The sequence below is a fragment of the Miniopterus natalensis genome, chromosome 2, assembly GCF_054644295.1.
Source record: "Miniopterus natalensis isolate mMinNat1 chromosome 2, mMinNat1.hap1, whole genome shotgun sequence".
In the NCBI taxonomy this organism is placed as follows: domain Eukaryota; kingdom Metazoa; phylum Chordata; class Mammalia; order Chiroptera; family Miniopteridae; genus Miniopterus; species Miniopterus natalensis.
In genome coordinates, this window is record NC_142082.1 from 163,355,743 (window position 1) to 163,380,943 (window position 25,201).

At 48.6% G+C, this 25,201-nt stretch overlaps 1 protein-coding gene across 1 annotated transcript in view; it reads left to right on the forward strand.

The window, feature by feature from the left end:
* Nucleotides 1–968: 968 nt before the first annotated feature.
* GRIN2B (glutamate ionotropic receptor NMDA type subunit 2B) overlaps nt 969–25,201 on the forward strand; it is a 394,378-nt gene continuing 370,145 nt past the window's right edge. Inside the window, exons 1-2 of the mRNA XM_087814778.1 lie at nt 969–1,233; nt 2,251–2,688. The gene's annotated coding sequence lies outside the window, so the exon portion shown is untranslated. The remainder of the gene's footprint in view (nt 1,234–2,250; nt 2,689–25,201) is intronic.

Here is a 25,201-nt window from a genome sequence, read left to right on the forward strand (position 1 = left end):
AATCTACTTTAATAAAAAACCCCAAGCTCCTCAAACCTTCACCAGCAGTCGGCAAAGCACACGTAGGATCTGTATGATACAATGTAGCGCTTAATTACAATTACCTTGCTTTGTTTCCCTTAGTTTGCGCCTCAGCCTCCTGCGCTCAGAATAGATTTTAAGCTCCTTGAAGGCAAGAGCCGGGCTTTAAAACTGTGCCCAGCCCACGAGACGTGCGTACGGAGCGAAGGCTGATTTATGGAATATAAAGCAAGAATCTTATATTTTAAACTGCAGCTCGGCCTTTGAGATGCTCTCGGCAGCCCTCCGGGGGAGCACGGGCTCGGTGCCCCCACCCCTTAGCAGCCCTTTCTCACTGCTGTTCCCCGCTGCGGCCGGCAGGAGGCGCCACGGCCTCGGGTTAAGCCTCACCCCCTCTTCCTACCCCATTTCCCCCAGCACCTGATGTGGGAAGCTGCCTCTGCCAGAGCCTTTGCAATAGGAGTGAGGGGGTGAAGGGGTTTGGGGGTGGGGAGGGGTGGGGGGTGTGGAGGACGCGGCCACGCGCGCACTCCCCCCGCCGGGGAGCAGAAACATCGTCCATGGCTTCGTGGGTTTCTCTTCCCACCAGAGCGAGGGTGTGAGAGGTAGGTAGGGGGGTGTGTGTGTTGGGGGGGGGGGCGGCACGCTTTGGAGTGCGAGACCCAAATCCAGACCAGGCAACCTGTGATCTCGCGCGCTCCCCACCGTCCCCGGTGATTAATGCCCATTTTCCTTACTCTCCCCTCCTCCTCCCTGCTTTTCGTCTCCGGCTGCCGCGCGCTCGGCTCGCACAGCCTGCCCCTGCCCCCGCCGCCTCCCCTCCCCTCCCCGGCCCCGAGCTTCGCCAACTGGGATCTCGGCTCCTGCCTCTCTACCCCCCCGCCTTTTTTTTTTTTAATTTTTTTTTTTTTTTTTTTTAGAAAGGAAGGTCCCCCACCCCCTTTCTAAAACCGCTTTCTTCGGTTCCTTCACCTCTAGGAAATCTCGGGGCTCTGCTCTACCGCAAGCGCTCGTCAGGGTGCTTTCTGATCACCACCATCCCGAAGTGCTGGCGTCCAAGGGCTGCTTCTTCGGCTTTGCAAAGAAGAGCCGTGAACTTCCAAACCCTCGAGACGGATTTTCAATCCTGCTTGGCAGGCGAGGAAAGCCCTCGGTCCCCGGCCCCCGCCACCCTCTCCGGAGGCTCTGCCATCGCCGAGGCGCGCGGAGCCGGTACGTGGATGTTGGTTCGCTTTGGAGTCTCGCGGCTCAGGGCTGGGCTTGGGTGTCGGGGAGAGAAAGGGTCGAAGCCGTGCAGCCGTTAACCAGCCTGGCATTAGGTGAAGCTCTAAAATCCAGCCAAACCCTGGCAATTGCTCATTTTGGACGTGGCTTTAAAAAAAAAAAGATTTCTTTTTAGGATGAAAGGGTAGGGCTTTCTCTGGTCATTTTTTGGGGGGGTGTGGGGTGCGGTAAACCCTTCACGGAGCAAGAGAGGCTGGGCATCGGTGCCCCGGGCCGGAGCCACGCGCCGCGACCATCCGTCCAATCGACACGTTGCAGGTGAAGCCCCGCGTGTGCTGCACATCAGCGCGGCGGCGGCGGCGTGAGTGTGCGCGGGGGCGAGTGTGCGCGGGGGCGCGTGTGAGTGCGCGCGCGGGGGCGCGTGCGCGGCGGGGGCGTGTGTGCGCGCGTGTCAGTGTGCCCCTTCCAAGAAATGCCCAGTGTGCACCCGGTGCACGATCGGAACCCATTCAGCACCGGCGCGGGGTGGGAGGAGGCGCGGCCGCTGGAGGCGATGGGGAGAGCGAGGCCGACGCGTCGGCAGCACTGCAGATGGGGCTGGGGGCCGCACTCGCTGGCGAGTTAAGTGGGGATGGTGCTCCTGCGTGCGTGTGAGCGTGCGCTGCTGTGCGGTGCCGCTTCTCCCTCCCTGCCTCCCGCCTGCCCACTTCCCTCCTGCGCTCCCTCCCTCCGCCCTCTCTCCGCTTCCATTCAGGTTGGCTTTCCCACCTCTCCTCCGTGCCCGTCCCGGGAATGGTAGAGCCAGACCTTTTCTGAATTATTTATAGAGCGGTGCCAGCTGTTTCCAATTCCTCTCGTGTGCACTCTGTGGGAAATGCGGGGTTTCCAACCCTCTTTTCCTTAAAACGAATTGATATCTTTTTTTTTTTTTTCCAGAATGCATTTTTCTCACCCTCCGGGGGACACGCGAATCAAACCCTGACTGCCTCTTTTTTTCCCCCTTAGGAAGGGGACGCTTTGGGAATGACCATGCTCCAAGGAGGGACAGAGCCGGCCCCCAGCTCCTCTACACCGAGCCTCCTCCACTAAAGCTCCAAAAATCAAAAAACCGTAATTGCCAGAGGAATCATTAAAAAAAAAAAAATTAGTCCAGCCACCAACCTCACATGCACACGGAATAATTACTCTGGATTCTGCATCGTGAGCTGCTCTCCATACCCTGACTTACCTTTGAATTCAGTCTCTTTTCTCTTTGAATTTGCATCTCTTCAAGGCACAAGATTCAAACAGAATTCACGATAAATTGGATTTTAAATGATCCTCCTTTCATTTATCCCGCACCTTTCTTATGTGGATATGCAAGCGAGAAGCGGAGGCTGGACATTCCCAACATGCTCGCTCCCTTAATCCGACCGGCTAGAGGTTTGGCTTCTACAAACCAAGGTAAGGCACATCCTATTGTATTTTCCTCTCACCTGGGCTGAGGGATTCCTTGTTTATCTCTCTCCAAGTCCCTCCAATGTATTTTTGGGAAGAAAAGGTAACAGGACATTAAAATAATGCTGGTTTGGGGGAAAAGCCTTATTACAAAGGGGGAAATCTCCCCTGTTTTTTCCTTTCCTTCCTCATCAAACAGGTTTGGGGTTTTTTGGAGGCAGTGGGGGTGGATGTCTGTAGGAACAGAGGATGTTGAAAGGCATGAGGCTTTTTTCTTTCTGTCTTTCTTTCTTTTTTTTTTAATGCAGACACGACTGGGAAACCTGTGTGATTTTTGAGTTAAATATCATTTTATTCACCCAGGACTAAAGCTTTGATTTTTATGGGAATCTAGAAACCTTTTTCTTTTCTTCCCCCTAGGCTGGCTTTCCCCCTTGCCTCTTCCATGCCTCTCTCTCTATCTCCTGTCTCTACCTTCCTAGGCATCCTTTCCGTGCCCTTTAAAAAATGAAGACAATGACTGAGATTCCTGTGGTTATTGCCCTGAAGTCCACTTGCTGTCTAAGGGGTTGACATTGGGCCCGGAGATCCCGGGAGGCCTACTGCAGAGGGACAGGTCTAGGTGGGGAATCCGGCTGCTCTAAGAACACCTGGAATTGAAGAATGCTGCAGGTTAAGACTGAAATCTGAAGCTTGGGAAGAAGGAATTCTGTCAATATTCTGCTTTTAATTTGTATTTTTTTCCATGGGCTATTATTTTTGAGCTATAAATTTCTCCTTCTGTCTACACATCTATTTATACCCACACATCCTCCAAGCAAACTGTTACTTCCACACTCTTGCAAAATGGCTATCTTGCAGAGTTCTAAAATGCTGTGCATGTGGAAGGGGTGCAGAATTCACACGTGAGCCTTTGTGTTAAACAAAGAGATGTGCCATTTGCATGTGTTAGTCTTGTACCCTCAGAATAGAATTGATACTTTAATTTTTCCCCCTCTCATCATTTTTCACAATATGCGAAATGTGGTTTGGCAGTATTTTCATGTACTTGAAAAGAGAAATAGCAAGAGAAATGGAAAAGACTTAGCTAATGACTCTTCAGCTAGTCACTCATGTAATCCAAGACAACTCCTGAGGAAACCAGAATGTCCATGTGCTGAAGGGCCATGATGTGAGCTGGCGGCTCCTTTCCTTGGTCCACTGGCCATATATCCCCAAACTCTAAAGGCAGCCAAATGCAGCAATCAGGTCGAGACAAAGATCTTCAAAATAATGTAGCAGAATCATTCGCATCAATAATCTTTCTTAAAGTATTCTCTGCCCTCCCCAAATCTTTTTTTCTGTTTTTTTAATAATACTTCGAAATAATCTGAGCTACTGAAGGGATGCGGTGGGGAGTCGCAGAAGGTCCTTGTTTCTCAGCATCACAGTAGAAGATAGTTCTTCATTGTCCAAAAAGGATGGATGTGATCCAGATTCCCTACTCCCCTCCCCAGTTTTCATCCCTTTGGACGCTTATTGCTTAACCACCCATCTGTAACCACGGTGTCATCCGAGCGAGAGGGTGGGATCTCCCTTTGAACCGCGCTCTCACCACGCCCACAGGTAGCTGAGGTAACTGATGTGCGCTCACCTGAGAGGCGCCTGAGCTGGCTCCCCACCTGCCTCCACTCCTTCAAGTGGGAGGCTGAGCCTTAAAACTGCTTCAAAATAGAACAGAGACTCAGGTGAGAAGTACAGCTCCAGGTGTGAGGATTTCATAGGTGCAGGCGAGCAAGGCGAGGTGGGTGCCACAGGGCACGTGCCCTCTCCTGCATTCCTGGTGCCTACGACAGTGCTCTGCACCGAGTAGGTTTTTCGTCACGCTTGTGGGTGACGAGGTTGACAGAAGTCCTTTTGACAGGGTCTCAGCTACATTTATCTTGGCTGCTCATGGGATTAAGCCAGGTTCCAGGCCACCATTGGTTGTCCCCAAGACTAGGCAAAGGACAAGAGGTTAAAAGGAGAGGGTGCTGAGGAAGAGGCGGACCAGGAGATGGGAAAGCTAGGAGAGAAAGGAATGGAGTTCCAACTGGGAGGCCTCCTTCGGGTTTTAGGAGGAATCACCACAGGTGGTCTGTGCCTGTTCCACACCCTGAGCCATTTTAGAGACCCTGGAGGGTGGGGGTGGGGGGGAGGAAGGTGGTCCTGTGCTCCTGAGCAGGTTTTGGGTGACGCAGTGGTGTCCTGGGCTGCCTCAGGGCCGTTGTCCTCTCTTTTTGTCCCCAAGCACCAAGACTGGGCTCTATTTTGTCTTCCCTCCTTCTAACCCCTGCCTCCTCCGCTTACTGTGTGGGTTACGTGGGAAAGAGATGTGGCTGCTGGCGGGAGGGAGGAAGAGGGAATTCAGTTTTAATCAAGGAGCCTTCATGATGTACAATTAAAAAAAAAAAATTAATGGGAAATAAAGACTTCCCAGGAAAGCACGGTTGAGGATGTTAGATGGGTAATTTCAAGGAAATCAGAATAGCACGGTTGTCTTCTATCTGCGTGTTTCAGGTGTTGCAAAGCAGGGTGGGCCTGTGAACACAGAGCCATCTGAGAGCTAGATGTTAGCAGGGGTGTACCCCGGGTCGTCTCCACTGGTTCCTGCCCTAGGAATCCTGTCTGTCTGAAGGGTCCTGCTTGGCCACTGTATGTGTGCGATTTATGACAGGGGTGGATGCAGGCGAGGAGAATAAGTGAGACAAAATGACAGGAAAGGAGAAGGGAGAAAAACATTTCTCTAGTCCCTACTTTGCACACCCAGGGCCTTTCCTTTAGGCTGAGCGAGAAGAGCGACTTCCTCTGGCGACGGGGGGAACAGCGGGCACCTTGGTGTTGCACTCCTCCTGCCTCACCTCCAGAAAGATGGCTCCAGAACCTTGACCATCTTCTTGGACCTTCGCGTGCATGCACCCAGCCTCGTGCGTGGAGGGGCAGTGGGCCCCGGGGAGGTGGGCGCACGGGCTGAAATTGGTGGGTGGGATGAATGGTTCTCGACAGAGAAAGGCCCCAGCTGATCCAGCCCTTGGCCACATGACCTTTAACTTGTAAAATGTTCTTCCATCTCCTCCTTGGATACGATGAGCGCAGGATGTGGGGTTTCCCTCTCCCATTTTCTTGTTTAAGAACATGAGAACGAAGGTGACATGTCCACTGCTACTAACAGGTTAAAGCAAACATTTCGTTAATATTTATGGACTATAAAATGCAGGAGGCAGGAGAAAGGACAGGGTGTATGGGAAGAAACCATAGCCAAAAAAAAAAAAAAATCAGCCTGTGGAAGCCAGGGCCGTGAGGGAGCCGGGGCGAACAGGGTTCTAGAGGGTGGAAGACTGTTGTTCCGAATGATGGCCTCTCCTCAGCCACGAAGCCCCGGGCTCATGGACCACCGCGTCCCCTGTGACTTGCTGGGGTCGGGAGAGAATAAGCTCCCTTTCCTCACTGCCACCCTACACCATCTGTAAGCATTCTAGAAATTTCGCCCTTTCAGTAAACTACATTTTCAGTGTCTGGCACTGTGCATTCAATGGGATCTCTGTAAATAAATATAGATCAAAAGAGTTGCTGGTCTAATGAATTGTTCCCATTTATTAAAGTGCATCCCCTCTTTGCAACCACAAGAAGAAGTCTCCAGGGAGAGTAGATTAGCGGTTGAATTGATATTATCTTTCGGAAGGATGCAGAGGATAGAAGAACAGATGAGGGAGCAGGCGTCACTCAGAGGAGGTAGCTTTCTGAGCTTTACCTGTGGCTGTTAGTGGTATGTCTGCAGCTATCACACCAGGTCCATTGGGTAGAGGAGCTCTTGGGGTTCTGTGAACCCAGAGAGGTGTGTTCAGGAACCTTTGGTTGGTTCCTTGTTGCTCTCCAACCACCTTATTTTTGTCTTTTCACTTTTTAGTGCTCTCAGCTGAGGTTGGCAGAAAAGGGACCTAGATGGAGCATATGCTGGTCCCTTGTCCAAATCCTCCCTGACTGCCCCGAGCAGAATAACTGCTCTACCTTCTGTGTATCACTAGCACCTGTTTGCAGTTATTGGTACACTTTATCCTAATTGTGTTTCCGTGCCTTGTTTCTTTAAGAAGTTTGTGAGCTCCTCAAGGGCAGGGAGGGATGTGTCTTCATTTGGAATCATTTGAATTTAGCACAGTGACTGGCACATAATAGACAGTTAAAAATATTAAATGAATGGAGAGAGGAAGTGCAATATTTAATTAGTAGATGATGTTTTTTGTTGTTTGTTCTCATAGGCATAGGAACAGTTTGAAGTTATGATGCTCGATGAGATCAAGAGTCTCCGAGCTTCGTGACACTTGAGAAAGCAACTTCTCTAACCTTCTCATTTAATAGGTGAAGAAACTGAGACCCAAGGACATTGAGTTTTTTTGCTTAAGGTTGTGTAGCTTAGTGCCAGCTCTTTGTGCACCACACCGTTGACTGCGGTGGCACGTGGAGTTTATCTGGGGGTTTCAGGTACCTGCGTTAGCACTTCTCAGATGTGATTGTCTATAGGAGTCACCTGGGGATCTTTTGAAACTGTACATTCTGACTGAGGTGGTCTGACGTGGTTCCCGAGACTCTGCATTTCTGGCCAGCTCCCAGGTGATGCCCAAATTGCTGGACCATGCTTCATAGGCCTGTATTATTCCTGCACCTAATTCTATATCATGGCTAACATTGGCAGTTCCATATATATATTCTACTTTCGGGACTTCCAGCATTCCTGCTTTGTTCTTGAAAGTAAAAAGAGAAAAATCAGAAAGGAACTTATGCTCACCCATCTCCTGAATTGCTCTTCCACCAGGTACTGATCCATCTCTATTTTTTCCTGCTTCTGGATTTATCTGTTCATTAATGTCTCTTAGACTCTCTTCTTCCACACTATCTCTTCTTTTAACTTTATTTTATGCCTTTTTTCCTGCTCAATTATTCAACACACGTTTGTTAAGAACCAATATTTGTCAAAGGCTGTGTGATGAAAAAGAATCAGCTCTGGTCTGTACTTTTCAGCAGCTCATGATTTAAGGAGGGAGGTGTATAAGGAGAGCATCTTATATTTAGGTAGGATCTGTAAAAGAGAAGCCTGGGAGAGTGACGTGGGCTTCATGGAGCCCTTGATAGTTAAACTATGTCTTTAAGAATAAATGGGAGTTTTGCAGAAGGAGAGAATGGTCACTTTAGGAGGCTGGAGAGCAGATGGAGAGGCACACTGGTGTAAAAGGCCAAGCCTCCTGCTCTCCCTTGCTTCCCTTAACTTGGGGAGAAGATCAACACGGGAGAGGGCAGGTTCATTTAATCGGAATTTCAGATTCCAAAGGCTGAGGCGGGGAATAAAATCAGGGTCTTCTTAAAAGGAGACAGAAGAGGCCCTAATTTCTGCTTTAGCTGTAGTGATTCTACCCTCAGTGGCTCCTCGCCCTGTGTATTAGGCTTGCCTCTAGAATGAACGGATGCCACAATTTTCATTTTAGACCACTGGATTGCAGCTGACTTTGTTGATGGCCATTATAAAGAAAGGGACAGCTGCTACTTGGTTTGTAGCCAAGGAGAGAGCTGGATCCTAGCCCAGGCCAAGCTACTCAGAGTGAAGGACCAGCTTAGCCCCACATGTCTCTAGAGTAGCGAGGCAGAGAGTTGCCATGCCGTTCAGACCCTAGCTGCTTTCTTTAACGGGAAAGGGAGGTGATGGGAGAAGGGGGCTCGATTACTCCCAGGGAATTCACAGAATCCTTTTTGGTAGCCTTTTTTGCGTGGCCCGGTGTTTCAGAAGTATTCTTCATGGGGATGCCCAGGTGGAGAGGTGATGGAAAGAAAGGTTTAGCCACCCCTTGATTAAAGTGGCATTGGTGCCCAAGGGAAGATGGATTTGAAACGCATGTTTCTCTAAATTTTATTTGCATCTTTTTCTGCTCTCCGTCTTCTGCCCACTTTGCTCCACTTTCACCATTTCTCAGCATATTGTGGCTTAATTCATTTTATTAGCAAAAGGTGCCTAAGCTTGGCCCGAAGACTTTTTAAAGATCCACCACATACAAAGAGAGTATCCTGGGTATTAAGGCATGTGGCTTAGCAAACGCCACCACTGGCTGACCTGAAGGACATTTATTCCAAGGTGACTTTGGGGGCAGGGTAGTGGAGGCATGAGCACGAGGCCGTGCTTGGAGGGGCAAGGAGAGGGGAGAGACAGACGAGCAAACCAGACCCGAGGGAGTGGCAGAGCTGGAAGCAGAGAGAAGCTACAGGTTTTGACCCTGCTTGGAACCCACCGTTGTAAGGAGGGGGGACATCTGCGGTAGACAGCTTCCTAGATTAGGACAATGTAAGGTTTCGACTAATTAACTCACTTGACTCATATAAATGCCAAACTGTGCTCCACATAAGCCATCCTCCATGACTGCTCGTCGCCTCACTCAGAGCATGCGTTTCCTTCTTTAGAAAGAAATTCAGGTTTAAATTTCTCATTAATCTTTATTTAAGTTTCATAAAGCCCCTCTCAGGGCTTCAACTGGTTAGAATTTCTAAGGAAATCAGATCTTATTATTATTTTTTTTGAGAGGGAGGTTGGACTTAAGAACACTGGCTGGATGAAAGCATTACCTTGTTAGAGGAGGGGAGAGGAGAGTCTGAGAAGAAGCCTGCAGCGTAGGTGATGCCATTAATCCTTTCCTCAAAGCTACCTGTACTCTGAAAATGCCGAGGTGTTTGAAGGCAGTGCTCCTACCTTCTGGGGGCCTTAGTCTGGTCACTGAGCTACCACGGTAGCTGGCGTGTTGGATTAGAGATCAGTGTATTCTGTGTGTATCCAAATACACACCAGCTGCACCCCACACACTAGACTTGTGTATGGATGGGCCTGTTTGTGCAGTGACTTGCCTACCAAACACAGTAGTCAGAAATAATCTTTAAAAAAAAAAAATATATATATATATATCTCTTTATTGATTTCAGAGAGAGGAAGGGAGAGAGAGAGAGAGAAACATCAATGATGAGAGAGTCACTGATCGGCTGCAGCCCTCGGCCCGGGCATGTGCCCTGACCGGGAATCGAACCCCGATCTCCTGGATCCTAGGTTGATGCTTAACCACTGAGCCACACCTGGCTGGGCCAGAAATAATCTTAAGTGCATTAAATGTGTTTGTACAATTTAGGTACAGTGTTGTGTGTGTGTATGTGTGTGGGGGGGGAAGGGGAGAGAGGGAGAAGGAGAGATATGGGATAAGAAGAATATTAATGATGACAGGCACCTTGAAGATTGTCTGTTCTCCTCCACAACCACCATTTGAAAGCTGTGGAATACTTCTGAGGCTAGCCACATGGCCTAAAGCCACACTCACACGACAGAGCCATACCCCCGAGTCTCTCCTCGGTGCTCCCCCGCCCACTGCCCTGCCCCACTGCGGCCCCCTGGGATGCAGGTCCCTTGTGTCAGCCAGAGATGGGCGTTTGCTCCTCCACACGTCTTCAGAGCCCAGGGTGCTCCCTTGATATATAATGTGTCTTAAAAATGTTGAGTTTCTCCAGGGTATCCAGGAGCTGCCTAGATGATAACGGAGGAGGTGGTGGTCTTGGCAGTGAGAACCTTCTCTTTGTTTCTGCTTGTGTTACGTTACTTTGTGACCATGTCCAAGCCATGGACGGCAGACCTTGATTTTCTCATTTCTGAAACAGCGAGGTGGGCTGAGGCAGTGAGTGCTCCTTCCCCAAGTTCAATAACAAAATCACCTGCAGAGCTTCAACAAAAATACAAAAAACACCCCGCCCTAAACAGCAGCAGTAGCAACAACAACAAAAACGATGATGTCCTTGCCCAGGCTGTACCCCAAACAGTTAAATTAAAACCTCTCAGGCAGGGACCCAGGCTGTGGTCATTTCGAAATTCCGCCGGGGACTCTAATGTTGGGCCATATTTGAGAACCTCTAGGCGAGCTGATTGACAAGGCCCCTGTTAGTCCGAACGTCACGCAGGCCCAGCGTTTCGACAGGCAGAGCGAGGCCCTGTCCTGTCACGCTGTCGCAGGACTGGCAGAGGGCTCCTGAGCGAGAGGTCAGGAGACGCTGGAATAGGAGAGGTTTTAGTGCATGGAGCGCACACAAGGGGTGGGACTGGTGTTGAATTAAGGGCAGGGCTGTGTTTGCCCCGTTCCTGAGCTCCGTGGACACCGCCGTGGGCCTGGCGTTGGAAGTTAGGAAAGTTAGGGAGCTGCTTTCCTTGACAGCCTTGAGACGGGCGTGGCTGTGAAATAGGGCGAGTGGCCCTTGGTTCCGCCAGCATCCTCTGTTCCACTTAGTCTTATTTGAGGGTGCCCCATTTCTTGTTTGGGAGAGGAAGCCTCATTTCACTCCTTTGTAACACTGTAAATGTAGGAAGACTATTAATAAATGGGGCTGGGTGAGCAGACCCTGATTGACTGGTGAGGGGTGTGAATGGTGCAATTATCTTAGTGCTGGTTGGAATTCACTAACCGCCTTGCCCTCCCTCTCAGTGCCTGAAGTGGAATATTAAAGGCAAGAAGAGGAGGACGAGGGTAGGAGGCATTAAACTTCTTTCTTTTCTGACTGTAACTTTAATCACTGATTATTAGGCTGGCCAGGTTAATAGTTTTTTCACAGCCTACTTTTTTGGCTCCCTCCCTTCCCCATTTTAAAATAAATGTGAACCTAAATGTAAGCGGTGAGAAAAAAATCAGGTTTATGGATCTATGTTCTTTTAAGAAGACAAACCATAAGAAAGTAAAAATACTAGTTCTTTTTTGGACATCTGCTAATAATGGTTGCAGATGTGAGAGGAAGTTGTGAGTGTAGTTTGGACTCTCACTGGTGTTTGTTGGGAGATGCAGAGGGGTGAGGCACTAAATTTTTAGGAGAAACCTAGGAAGTGTACTCATTGCTCTGAATTTCCAAATATCTCTTGGTTGGCCCCATAAGAGGAAGGACTGCAGAAGAAATCCTGTCCTGGCCAAATTGCTCAGATTTTAGGTGCTCAGATTCAAAAGGTCTTTCTTGGGTGGGAGAATGTTGACCCCGTTGCTTTTTGAAGAAAAAATACTGGATGGGTTTTCTTAGAGCCTGCATATGTGAGAGAAGTAATTTGTTTGTTGATTACTTTGTCATTTTTCCATGAGAATAAAATTCATCTTTATGTCACTTTATGTCCTCAGAGCTTAGCAGAACACTCTCTGCGTATGGGCCGTGCTCAGAAAATGCTGGGTGTTGATAAAGGAGATAATGGAAATGAATGTGAATTGAGGATAAAGTGGACATATTTATGCCTTTTATATTTCTACTTCCTTGCCATCCAAACACCTCTTGACGCTTTGGTTGAATTTTACTAGAGTTGAATAGATGAGAGTATCTTTAGTGCTAGCCATAGGCTGACAGGATGAAAATATACCCATTTCTTAGTGCCTCGCTTCTTTGAGCTTCATTTTACACTGTGTTTAATAAGGGTATTTCTTCAAAAGCTTTCATTCATTACTAATTATGCTTTTCCTCTTCCCTTCAAATTCCGTTTAAATACTGGCCCTTCCTCAAAGTCCATCCATTTCAAAGACTGTCTCACCCACAAAGTCTTGCTTGATCTGCCCAACTAGAAATAAGCCCTCCCGAGTTATTTGTCCACATACTATGTTTATTTCGCCTCTGTTTGTAGCACTTTTCTTATGCTGGTTTCTGGGACAGATTCTTTGAGGGTTTTTTTAAATCTTGGATTCCCCAGTCACCTTCACTGTGCTGGGCTTTCTGGCAAACATAGGATAATGGCTACTCTCTTTCTCAGCCTCTCCTTTTTATTCTGTACCTATTTACAAGGAGGCTTTGATTTCAACATAAAACTCAAGGTTGACTCTGAATGTCTGAATGGTCTTTCAGTCACCATAGCAGGGAGTATAGTTTATTGATAAATCTGCATTTATGCAACTGAGACAGGGGTTAGGGAAGGGTATGGGAAGGTCTAGGAATTAGGTAGCCAGAATTTGTAGATCATTTTAGAAATAAATGGTGGCATAAAAATGCTAAGAATTATTCCTGTCAATTCAAATATAATAGTTATCCAAAAAGGAATTGCCTTCCCTTTGCTTAAGAGAATTTTCTGTTGACATTAGACCTTGAATTCGCAATAAATATTTATGGTATGCCCATTGTGTTTTGGGTTATGTTAACATATGTTATCTCATTTAATCCTTACCACAAGGCTGACATTGTTATTTTGTTTCTCAGATGAAGAGAGTAAGGATTAGAGAGCTCAAGGTCACACAGCTGTAAGCAGCAAGCCAGGATTTCAACGTACGTCCTCTGATTCTAACCCCTGACTCTTTAAATCATACTGAGCCGCCTCCTTGTAAAAGAAGATAAGGGTTTATGTGGTATGTAGAGGAGCCCGTAAACAGCATGCACTTTGAAACTTCAGCGAAAGTCTCTTTCTTCCAGATCCCTTCCCTTTGGGCTTTGCTCTTGGCAAAAGGTAAAATCCTTTCTCAAGAGGAAAAACGCATGCCTACAAAATAGCAAATTTTGGGACCTCAATTTAATTCAGTGAGAGCAAAAGGTGAGGAATTCATGGCACTGGCAATCGGCATCTCTTCTATTTCACGTGATGGGTAAGGCGTGGGCACCGTCTTTTTTAGCCTGTTCCTACCATTCTGGAAATAGACTTCACCTCCAAACTTAGGACTCTCCTTCATTTAGGAGGAAATATCCTCATTTAATCTTGGCCATTTTGAAGATTACCCATTTTCCTGTACCTCTTCCTTTCTCAAACCCATTTATAAACTACGACTTCGAGTGGAGACTAATGGTTGAGTAAGAGAATGGTAGTGAGGGATACTGCTTTGGTATAGGGTTTTATTACTAACAGGGATTATTGTTATTGTTCTATGAGTTATACTTGCCTCATTCCAAAAAAGATCTGAGGGAGCTAGTTTTGTTTCAGATATCTGCATCAACTATTGACTCAGAGGGCAGTTTTAGAAAATCAACATATAATACAAAGGTTAAATTTCCTATGTCTTTATTTTTCTAAGAAAATAGGCCATCTCGTGGTGCCCCGTAGAGTTCAGGTGCCTTAGCTTTTTACCACATGCATGTTTTAAAACTACTTTTCAGTAATTTGAGGTACAATGGTATTGAGGAAGGAGCTGGCCAAGGGGCCGGGAAACCAGGTCCAGCCTCAGCGCCACCTCGGCTCTGTGTGACCCAGGCAAGGCCCCCAACCTCACTGAACTCACCTCCTCACCTGTACAGTCAGGTCTTTATGGGAGACAGTTACTGTGTTGCGAGTCAAATGAGGAAACTCAATCTCCTCGAACCGTAAGTTTAATACACATACATACATTATTATTAATTACTCCATCCTGCTCAAAATAACAGCTTTTCAATGGCCTTCAGTGCAGGGCATCTCCTCCCGTGGGCAGGAGAACAAAATAATTGATGGGGAGACAGGCGGCAGCGACAGAGCCACCAGTATTTGGAGCTCAGGGCAGCGCCCAGGCATTGCGACCTGTGGTTTTTAATCTGTGGTCTGTGTCTCCATCTCAGGTTCTCTTGTAACAAATTTATCTCGTTTTCCAGGAGAAAGGAGAGCAAGACTAATCTTTCTAGCTTTCTGTATACAACTATTTTTGCCAGGACTATCTTGTATCTCTACATGATCTGAGAAGGGTAGAGACGGAGGAGGGAATGTGAAGGGCTGTGCCGCACTCCAGGCCTTTGCTCACGCCTCTCCCTCCGTCTGCAGAGCCCTCCTCACCTTGCCTCGCCTGCGTCCCTCCTATCCTGCCTTCAAGATTCAGCTCAGCGATCCTCTGCTCCAGGCCCTCCTGGCCCCGCCCAGCTGGAGTCAGTGCCCTCTGCATGCTCCCACGGCCCCCGATTTGAAATGACTCCTGTGTCTCTATCCTGCCCTCCCCATGATGTGAATTTTTCCAGGGCAGAGGCAGCCTCTGTCCTGTGCCCCGTGTGTGCCTAACAGGTGCTGGCACATGGCACACGTGCAACAAATAACTGCTAACGTGGTCTGTGCACCTGCCGGCCCTGCGCTCAGAGCTTTACATGCATTAACAAATTGAACAGACCCAGCCACCCTAGGAGGTGTGTATGATTATCTCCTACATTTTAAGGATGAGGCTACTCAGGCACAAAGAAGTTAAAACTTGCTTAGCTCAAGTGGCAGAGCCAGGATTTGAACCCAGCCGCCTGGCTTGAGCTCACGAGCTCACACTCTTAAGCTTTATGCTCTGCAGCATTGTATTAAATCTTTATGGTTGACTTGAACGTCAGAGACTTAGAAGCAGCATGTTGTGTGTCCAGTTCTATGTAATGAGGATGGTGGAAAGAAGAGCGGAGAATGCACAGCAGAACTTGAAGGTGGTTAGGACTGGACTTGGATGAACTTTGGGGATCTCATTCTCCCGATGTGCCCTTTAGATCTAGGACACACCCAGGGCCGTCTTCCAGAAATGCACGGGAATGCGATTGGTGTAAAGGTTGTTGGGTTTTGCAGAGGATGAAGTGGGTTGTATTTCCGGTACTTGTAATTCTCAACTGCTTGCTGTCACCTTTAGGTTCCTTACATGTCCCTGGCTACCATTTCCTTCAGGGGCACTTCAGGCTGCTGGGGAGCCTGCAGGCCTGCATCCTCTTTGGTCCTTGCTCACTTAACTTGGTGGCAGGAAACTTTTGTTTAGAATTTACTCTAAAAACAGTGGTTGAGAGCAAGAATTGGGAGTCAGATGGCCAAGGTTTCTGTCCTGCCCCTTATTAGTTAACTGGGCAAATGCCTCCACTTACCTGTACCCTCTGAATCCTCACTTTAAGATGAGTTATTAATAATTCTGGCCTTCCAGTCATTGTGAAAATTAAGTGAGTTATTTCACTTTGAACGGTACTTGTCACAGAGTAAGTATTCAATAAATATTGACTACTGCGATGGCCCCTGGTCCCAGCCTAGTCAGGGCCAGTTTGGGTGGCGAGGGTGTAATGCATAGCTGTACCTGAATTAGAGGCTTCCAGGTCAGGATTGGCACTGCCTTCTTTGAGTAGCTCATCAAAATATAGCAGGAAAGAGAAGAAAGTATGTCTAAGAGCTCACATATTCCTAGAATATCGAGAGAACACTAATTCTCAGTACAGAAAAAGGCAGAAGGTGCCCACAAATAGGAACCAGTTCATCAAGGATTTCAAGGTTGAAATGAGCTTTCCGTAGAGTGGCCATGAACTGATCAAATATAGGCTAAACTGAAAATCAGTAAGGAAACCTGTAAAGAACAAACACATTTTGAGAAAGAAAGGGAAGTTGTTAGTGAAAGACGGTGACAGACACAAAGACAAACCAACTTGGATGTCATAACAGTTACTTAATGTCTGGAGTGCTTTGTAGTTTACTATGGGCTTTCTCGTGTGTTTTCTCCCCAACACGTATTTTCATCTTCCTAGGAACCCACTGCAGGGAATTCTGGGCTGGAACTATTACCCTTCTTTTACAGATGAAGAGATCGAGGGACAGAGGGCTCTAGTGATTTTCCAAAATTGTATAGTCAAGAAGAAGAAAGAGATGGAAGTTAGTCACAGCTTTTCTGGGTCTCAAGTCCAGGCTCTTTCTGCTTTGCCTCTGCTTTGAGAGGGCCTAGAAGAGCAGCTTATATTGGTAGAGGAAGCTTGGAGGAAGCCTCAGCTGATAAATAAGGAATTTACTCTAAAAAGCAAAATGTGTTTGGTGGGCAGGTGAGCATATTTAGAAATAGAAAAGTTTGTGAAACCTGAAAAGGCAAGGTCAACATATTATGCAAAAGATGTTAAAGGTTTGGGGGCAAGAGAATTATTATTATTTTACTTCTCTGTATTTTTCTTTACATGCCAAAATTTTCAAAATAAGGTGCCTTATTTTCATATTCAGAAAAGGTGAAGTAAGATATAAAAAACTAAGAACTTCAATTACATCAGGAATTAGATAAAGATGAAAGGGTAAACATCTCCATAAGGGCACGAGGTGTATCCTTACTTTCTCAGAAATATAACTGAGAATTGGTTACTAACATACAGTTACATATGTGCATGTGACTATGGTGCATGTGTGTATGTATGTGTGTACAGTCTGATTCTAGCATAGGTTAGGGAACACAAAGCCAAGTTAAAACTGGAGAGCTTTCTGAAGCATTCATTAAGAAGAGTCAAATAAATAACCTCAGGTCTTAATGACAGACTCTAAAATGCCTTCAACAAGGAAGTGGTCACTGCTGGGCCAAAGGCTGCCATTTGAGGGAATCACAGAGGACGGGAAGGATATCTGAGGGCCAGCTTATAACCTTTTCTAAAAAGAGATGATGGCTGGAAATTACACACTCATAAGCATAAGTGTTAAGTTGGAAAAAATATTGAGCCTAATAGTCAGTTTTTGACCCCTTGAAGAGACCAGGGTGTAGTAACCATCAAAATGACTTTTAGAGAACAAACCCTGTTAGATCTGTGGTTTTAGGAGGAGTACAGGCTTGGCAGGCTGTAGAAAACCGATATATGTAATTAAGACAAAGTGATGAAAGTTTTAGATCTGACTTCCTCTGAGGTTCTACCTTTTACACAGGGAAGTCGGGTGGGTTAAATAGCTGGTGCTCAAACGGAGTGATGGGCAGTGGCTGCCGGCTAGGGTGATGCCAGAGAAGTGTGATTGGCTCTCACCTGGGGGGGACTTGAACTCAGCCTCTATTAACGTTCCCAGCAAGGTGGGCAGTGAAGGACTATGCCCGCCTCTCAGGGCCAAGGGAAGAAAGGCTGTGCTCCTGGCTGAGGGGTGCGGGGTTGGCTTTGCAGCTGTGGGATGGGGAACAGCCCAATTTGCAGCCCCTGCAGGCCATGCCGCTGACCCGCCCCCTGCTTTATCTTTGCCACCCCTCCCACTCCCAGTCCATAAATGCATGTGATCAGCGATTCCTAAAATGTGTGCCCACCTTTCTACAAACCCACTTTTATGCAAATTCCCAAAATTATACCCAAGGTATTACAGGGCTTAGGATTTCTGAAGCGCATCCATGGATGCCAGGTTAAGAACCCTTGCACTAGACCATGTGTCTAGGGCACATCCTGGCAGATATTCCTCCAGTTAATTCCCTCTGGACGGTGGGGGCCACGGGGAAGAATTTTCCTTGATGTCCCAACTCCTTTGTCCTTCCAGGATTAACCAGCCTCATGGCTTCATTTACAGGGTGTTTGTGAAGGCGTGCCACCAAGTGCAGGGCTCTGGGATCTCTTTGCTGTGGAATCGGGCGTAATGCTTGTCCTCCAAGAGCCAACAGACCAGGAGCTGAAACTTGGGCAGAGAAGGCTGGAGAAACAGGCAGAATGGACGTGACCTTAAGGTGGTCTACACCAAGTGCTCTGGACGTGAGCCTCAGCAAGCCTGCTCAGCCGCTTGGGAGCTGAGAGATTCAAGTGCTTTAAAGGGGTGGATGTAATTCAGATGAAACTGGCATAAAAGAACATTAGTTTTATTACTTTCCCTACAATGCCCATCCTCTCCCAACCTAACACAGCTGACTCCTTGACCCTTGACTAAGGCCCTGAGGACAAATTCTAGCCAGAGATGGCTTTTCCTGTGGGACCCCAGAGTGAGAATTTCTTAGGTTTTTGTTAGGATCCCCCTCCTCTTCCAACAGAGTGGGCAATTGATGGAGAGGACCTTTTGTGATCCCCTCCTTACCCTCTCACAGTGGGAGCTTGGGCTTTACTTTCTGCTGGGTGTTGGGCAGAGCCTTTCCAGGGTGCCTCGGTCCCAGCATCCTCAGGATTTCTAGGCTCTGGGATCTCTTTGCTGTGGAATCGGGCCTGCTGTGGCTTTTAAACCAAGGCAAACCGAGATTTTGAATAGTGTCCGTCTGGACATACAGACTGAAGGCCCAGTGCCACTGTCCACAGAAGTGCCCAGTCTTGGATGTCACAGGGACTTGAGTTCGGAATCCCAAGGCTGCCGCTTACTGCCAGGTGACCTTGGGGAAGGCACGTTACGTTTTGGCCCTCGGCTTTCCTCTCCGGTAAAAGGCAGGTAATGTGAAAGTCAGGTGAGGTAAGGTATATAAAGTGCCTGGAACGTTGCTCCCTTACGTCTCTCATTCACATCCTGTGAGCAATGCTGGCGAGTTCTCAGGAGGGCAGGAGAAAGAAAAAGCGATGATCCTTGCCAGCCATCTCCATCTTCTGTGCTTGCACGTCAATGCCCACCCCACCCTGTCCCTCAGCGGCCCCCCACCGCGGCTCTAGCGTGAAGACGGGAAACAGGGAAGCTGGGTGTGCTTGTTTCTGCTTATGAGGGACACTGAGTGAAGGGCAAGCAGTCCAGTGGCCCAGGGTGACCTCGGGGAATGGGCAATGTTTCGGAATAAACCCCCAGTGTCAAGGGGGCCGTCCGGAGAGCTGCAGGGGCTGAGAGCCTCGTGTTATTAGAGACAATGGAAATAGCCTAGAAAGAGGGAGAGAGAAAGGAGAAATTGGTGGACAGTAAAGTGCTTTATCCAGGACTCAGCTTAAGTCGGGCCCTTTGGCTTTTCCTCGCCTTTGTGTGTGCGGAGGGAAACGCAGGGCGGGGAGAAAAAGGCAGAGAGAGGGCGGAAAGGAAAGGGTAGAGGGTGAGTGGGCTGGGAGGGTCCGCCTCCCAGACGGTGGGGACGGGGCTAGTGCAGAGAGCCTGTGTAACGCTGTCCCTGGAGGAGCAGCGCCCTCCGCCACGCCCGCCGCCCCCGCCTGCCCGAGACAGCCCCTGGCAGCGTTGACACACCGGGGGAGAGTCAAAGCCACAGCTGCCCCTATACCCCGGGAAGTCCTGTCCGGACTCTGGGGAGTTTTTGCAACCTGGCTGTGGACGGCAGCCCATCCGCCCACCAACAGCCCCTCCCGGCTCAGGTGGGTGTCACAGTCCCCGTGATAACCCAGTCCGCTGCCCAGCAGGTAGTGCTGTCTGTAACGCGCTCCACGTACATCTCTTTGTCTTATTCCTGCCTCTAAATGGTGGCAAACAGACATTTTGGGAAGGAATTAAGCATCATGAGTTCACAGAATGTCAAACATTCAAATGGCAAATATAAATCAATTTTGGATTTACCTGGGTTTTTTGCCATTCATACCGTGGTGCCCGCCATCGGCAATTTAGGGTTAATTTTGTACAAAATGAATGCGGTTTGCTGAAATCTGAGTTTAAGAACGGCAGGCCGGTGGGCTACGGTCTTTGTGCAAAGCCTTCTGTCGAAGGAAGGATGGAGTACATTTCAGGCGCGGGGCCCTGATCTCCCTTTGCTGTCGAAATCGGGTGGGAATGGGGTGGGTGTGGAGGCAAGAAGAGCCTCCTTCTGCTGCCGCCTGGCTCCTCGGTGCAGTTGGGCTCCAGCCCAGATGCAGCTGGAGGGCGAAGCTGCTGCCAGGAAAAGCCGTGCTCCCCGCTGCTCGCTGTGTGGGAGAGCCAGCTCGGCGCACGTGTGTGTGCCTGCGTGTGTTTTGCGTGTGCGTGAGAGACAGAGAAAGCGACAGAGAATATGAGAATGTGAATGAGAAATCATTCCTTTGCAGGGTGCAGGCAACTTTAGAGAATGCTCACAAGGGCACCGGTTGCGATTTGCTGCTCGGCACCAGCGCCTTTGAAACGCTGCCAGGTGGTTGTCGTGTGCAGCCGGGCTGGAGCACTGCGCTTCCAGACCCTCTGCCCTGGCTGTCCCACGCCCGCTCCTTTGTCTCCTCGCGCAGAGCTATGCTTCGTTGCCAGCAGTGCTGCTCGTAACAGCCACGCCGAGAGAGGGAGGCAGTCCCCGGTTTCTTGAAACTCCTGGCCATGCTTGCCTGCCTACCAATAGACCCGTGTTTCTAGAAGACATGGTGGATTGATTAAATAAATGCTCTTAACCCTGTAATTTTAAGCACACAGCTCCTCATGCTGTGGAAATAACTGTTCTTAGATTTTTTTCATTGTGAGTGGATTATTCAGATTGCCCAGAGGGAAAGAACTTTCTCTAATTTTAATATAACAAGCGTTTATTTAGCTATGCAGTTAAAACAGTCAACATTTTCACTCTTTATTCCATTTTCTACTATATTTTAAAATATGCACTGAGGAAACTTTTTAGTATGCGGGGATCACAAATTCTTGCACATTTCCACTGTACATCACCACGTACCAGCTGAAGTGCATCCTTCACTTCATCTGCACTCACCTCCAGTTAGATGGCCAGCAGCGCTCCTTCCTTAAGTTATAGTGTCTTTCTCAGCCTCTCCCCAGAAGACCTGGATTCGCCCTCCTGTGAACTTCAGGCTTTGCTTCCTCTCTTTCACTTAGATCACTGACCCTTGACCTGTCAACGTGGAATCCCTGGTTGCTTCCCTCCCCTCCCTACTCGCCATGTTATGTTTCATCACACTCCAATTTAATTTCTCCATTACTGGCCCATCAACTTACAGTCATATTTGCTTTTCTGTCCTGTCGCTCACGCTCCTAAGGGCAGATGAAAGAAGTCCCAAAAGGGAGCTCATCTGGCCGGCTTCCGTGTCCTTCCTTCCAGGATGCCATCATCACCGAAAGATGGGGTGACTAGCCTTTGTTAATGATCCCCGGAATCACATGCTTGCCCAGTTCTTAAATATCACCTCCCAGAGCCCATGCCTGCTCTCCCCCACACTCCTGCTCACCGCTGATGGTCTCGTTACACTTGCCTGAGAAAATCAGCGCTCTCTGATGTCGGTGTCCATATCATTCTCTTTTCAACATAAACATCTGTCATTTGCTCGAAACTTCAGAGGGGCCTTTGTTCCATCTTTCACAACAACGACAGCCTTTGCTTCTGACCCAGTTTATCTTTTCATGAGGAGTTGCTCTGTCACACTCGAGGCCTCTCACCTTTCCTGATACCATGAAATCTGTCTTCCCATGGCTCCTACCCAGCTGCTTGCAGTGTGGTTGTCCTAAATCCTTCATTTATCCCCCCCCAAAAGTCATCCCCCCCCCTTCTTTTGGAGGTCTCTATTTCTGGCTAGTGCCAGCGTTCTCCCAGTACCTCCGGCCTGGATTCAGGGGTCCTGTACATCTTCCTGATACTCTCTCCCAGCCCCTGGTGGCTCCCGTGGAATCTGTCTTCAAGGGCTTTTGCACATGATTCCCCTCCCACAAAGTGTCAGTGCTGCCTCGTGGTAAAAATCATGGACCTTGGAGCCCAACTCCCTGAAGATGCCTGTTCCTAGAGGTGGGACCTTTGAAAAACCACATACCTCTCGGAGTTTTGGTTTCCTTACCCATATAATGGGGATTATAATAGTACAGCTGGTTCAAAATGTTCTTTTGAGGCTTAAATCAATGAATTCCTATGAAGTACTTAGAACAGTGCCTGGCACCTTGTGAGCGTTCAATAAATGTTAGGTGTTATTTATTGCTTATGTATTAGTGATTCTCAACCAGGAATCATTTTGCCTCTCAGAGGACATTTGGCAATGTCTGGAGGCATTTCTGAATTTCAGGACTAGGGGAAAGGGAGGCTACTGTCATGTGGTGGGTGGACCGGGCATTCTGCTAAACATCCGATGGTACACAGGACAGCCCCTGGAAACAGTCATCCATCCAAGTGTCAATAGTGTCGAGGTTGAGAAACACTGCTGTACATCTTGGCCCCAGAAGCTGCCATCACTCCCTCAAGGTGTAAACTAGTGCCCATTTCTATTTTTTTCTCAGTTCTCAACTCTTTGGAAGGCCCATTTTATCACATGGTTTGTTATAAGCTGATTTCGATGGTTCTCAAGTCTACATTTCCAGCATCCTGATTATGTCTCCAGCGGTTTCCCCCCGGGCACATTCTCCCGATATTGGAGAATGTTAAATGAAAAAAAAAGAACAAAAAAAGAACCAGTGTTTCTCTCTCTTCTCCATTCAAATGGCCACCCTTTCGCAACATTTCCATTGTTGCTAGTGGCGCCCTGTCCTGGCGCTGGCCCCCGGCCCTGTCTCCAAGCCGCACCTCGTTCTACACCAGTTGCTGCCGGTTCTGGCTCTGCATTGTTCCCTTTCATCTTCATTTCCATTTCCATGGCTACTGCCTAGTGCAGGACTCTGGCTGGCTTCCCCGGCTCCCCTCCTTGCCTCCATTCTCCACACAGCTGCTGGAATTGTCTTCATTAAACACTGTTTTCCTCTGCTCAAGAATCCACAGCGGCTCTCCATTAACACTTATTAGCGAAAGGAAATCCCCCATGAAGCCCTTTACGGCCTGACCTCCCTCTCGCCTTGGGCCCCGCCCCAGCGGCCTCCAGCCTTTGTATGACTCCCTACAGGTCTCTGGGTGCCCACCTGTCTCAGCTCCTCTTGTCCTTGTCTCTACACCTCGGGGTGTTGTAATTTCCATCCCTGGAAAGCCTTCTTCTCTCCTTTTTGCCAGACTGTGTCTGTCACTTCTTTCCAAAGCTGGCTGGTATGGCTCAGTGGTTAGAGCATCAGCCTGTGCACTGAAGGGTTGCACGCAGGCTTGATTGCCGGTCAAGTGCACGTACCTGGGTTGCAGGTTCCATCCCCAGACTTGGTCAGGGCGGGTGCAGGAGGCCACCAATTGATGTGTCGATGTGTCCCTCTCACATCGATGTTCCTCTCTCTCTCTCTCTCTCTCTCTCTCTCTCCTCCCTCTGTTCCTCCCCCTTCCTCCCTTCCTCTCTCTGTAAAAATCATTGGAAAAAATATTCTCCAGGGTTGATTAACAAAATGAAACAAACAACAACAGCAAAAAGCTGGCTCAGGTTTGAACTCCCCCAGGAAACCTTCCCCAATAACCCATCAGATTCTCCTTGTCCTGTTACTCAGTATCTCATTTTGGTTTTAAGTACTTATTAGACCCAGCCTACATTAATTTACGCCTGCTGATGCCTCTAAAGAATCCCTAAGTATTTTAAAACCTTTCCTTTTGCTGTGACCTTAAAAAAAAAAAAAAAAAAAAAAAAAGCGCTAACCCACAGCCCAAATAAAATGCACTGGTTGGAGCAGGGCTTCAAGGGATGATGTCTCTGTAACTGTCTATTTCCCCCCCTCAAAGCCCAGGAGGAACCCCAGTAGTGTATGGGTGACCTGCTCTTCTCTTCGTGGTCGGGTTGGTGGTGGATGGACGGAGGTGGAGGGAAATCTGGCTTCGCCCAGCACAGGTAACGGAATGGCTCTGCTCAGGAGGCTGCCAGCGGGAGCGAGGACGTGGTGTGAGGAGACCACTCCTGGGCCCCGGCCCCGGCCCCGGCCCCGGCCCTTGCTGATGGAGATCCTTCATGGGGATAAAGGAGAGAACTAGGGCTCTTAAAGCACTGTGCACTCTGGGTGTGTTTGTTTATGAGGGTAACACCAACCTCTTGGTTAGCATTTTGTAGCAAACGGGAATCTTAAATATAGGATCTCATTTGATTTATGAGGCGGACGATCACATTCCATTCTGTAGCTGAGGAAACTAAGGCCAGGAGGGTTCGGGGATTTGCCCCTGGTGCTCATGCTATTGTGAATTGGGGCTCTCCCCATTGCACCCCATTACCTCATCCTACTCTGTAAGGTAAGGCTTTAAGGGGTACCCACCCATTCAATACCCTTGTTTTACACATAGGCTGCTGAGTGATTCCTTGATGGCATTAAAGCCCATGATAAGTAAAGCTGGGCTTCAACTCAGCCCCTAATTAGTGTTCTTTTCATTTTATCGCCAACGTTACCTTTTATTCCTAACCCACAGTGCAAGTAGACCTCTCCCTGACAACCCTGAGGCCAGTGCTGTCCAGTAGAGCTTCTGCCATGATGGACATGTTCTCTGGCTTTGCTTCCCAGTGCAGTAGCCACCAGCCACGTGTGACCATGAGACTAGAGAATTTAAATAATCAGGGCTGCTGGCGGTCTCCACGTTGGACATCGCAGCTGTAGGCTCGCCGTTGCTGATACTTGTCAGAATGAGTAGTTTGCCTGCTGTGGGTTTCACCCCCTCTCCCTTCCCTTCTCACTGGGCGGTCCCGGTGAACCCGGAGGAGCCAGTGTGGGGGCTCCCTGAGGCCGGCATTAAGCCTGGGTCGTCTGTACGAGAGACGAGAGAGATGAGAAAGCTGACTGTGGTCCTGGGTGGGCAGCATGCACGGAGCAGGCAGTTCCCGGGCCTCTTCCCTCACGGCAGCCTCACCAGAGCCCAACGCTCAACCTGCGGGGCCTCAGCCTCTCCCCACAGCACACAGGCCGGGGAGGGAGCTGAGCTGCTTCTCAGAGGCTGGCGTGGACGGGGCTCTGAGGTGGTGTCTTCTCCATGTGGTCCAGGAGGAGATAGTCAAGGAAATGTGAGTTCATTTGGTGTTTCTGTCTTTAATTTCCAGAGAAACACCTCAGAAGTACCTTGCGGTTGAAGCCTCTCTTTATAGCTCCCCCCCTCCTCTGCCTCCTGTGTGGTTGTGTGTGTCAGTTTGGGTACATACACCCCTTTCTTGTCATATCTGGTATTGCTTCTAAAGTACTAGGTACTGTTTTTCCTGAGGCTGGCCCTCAGGA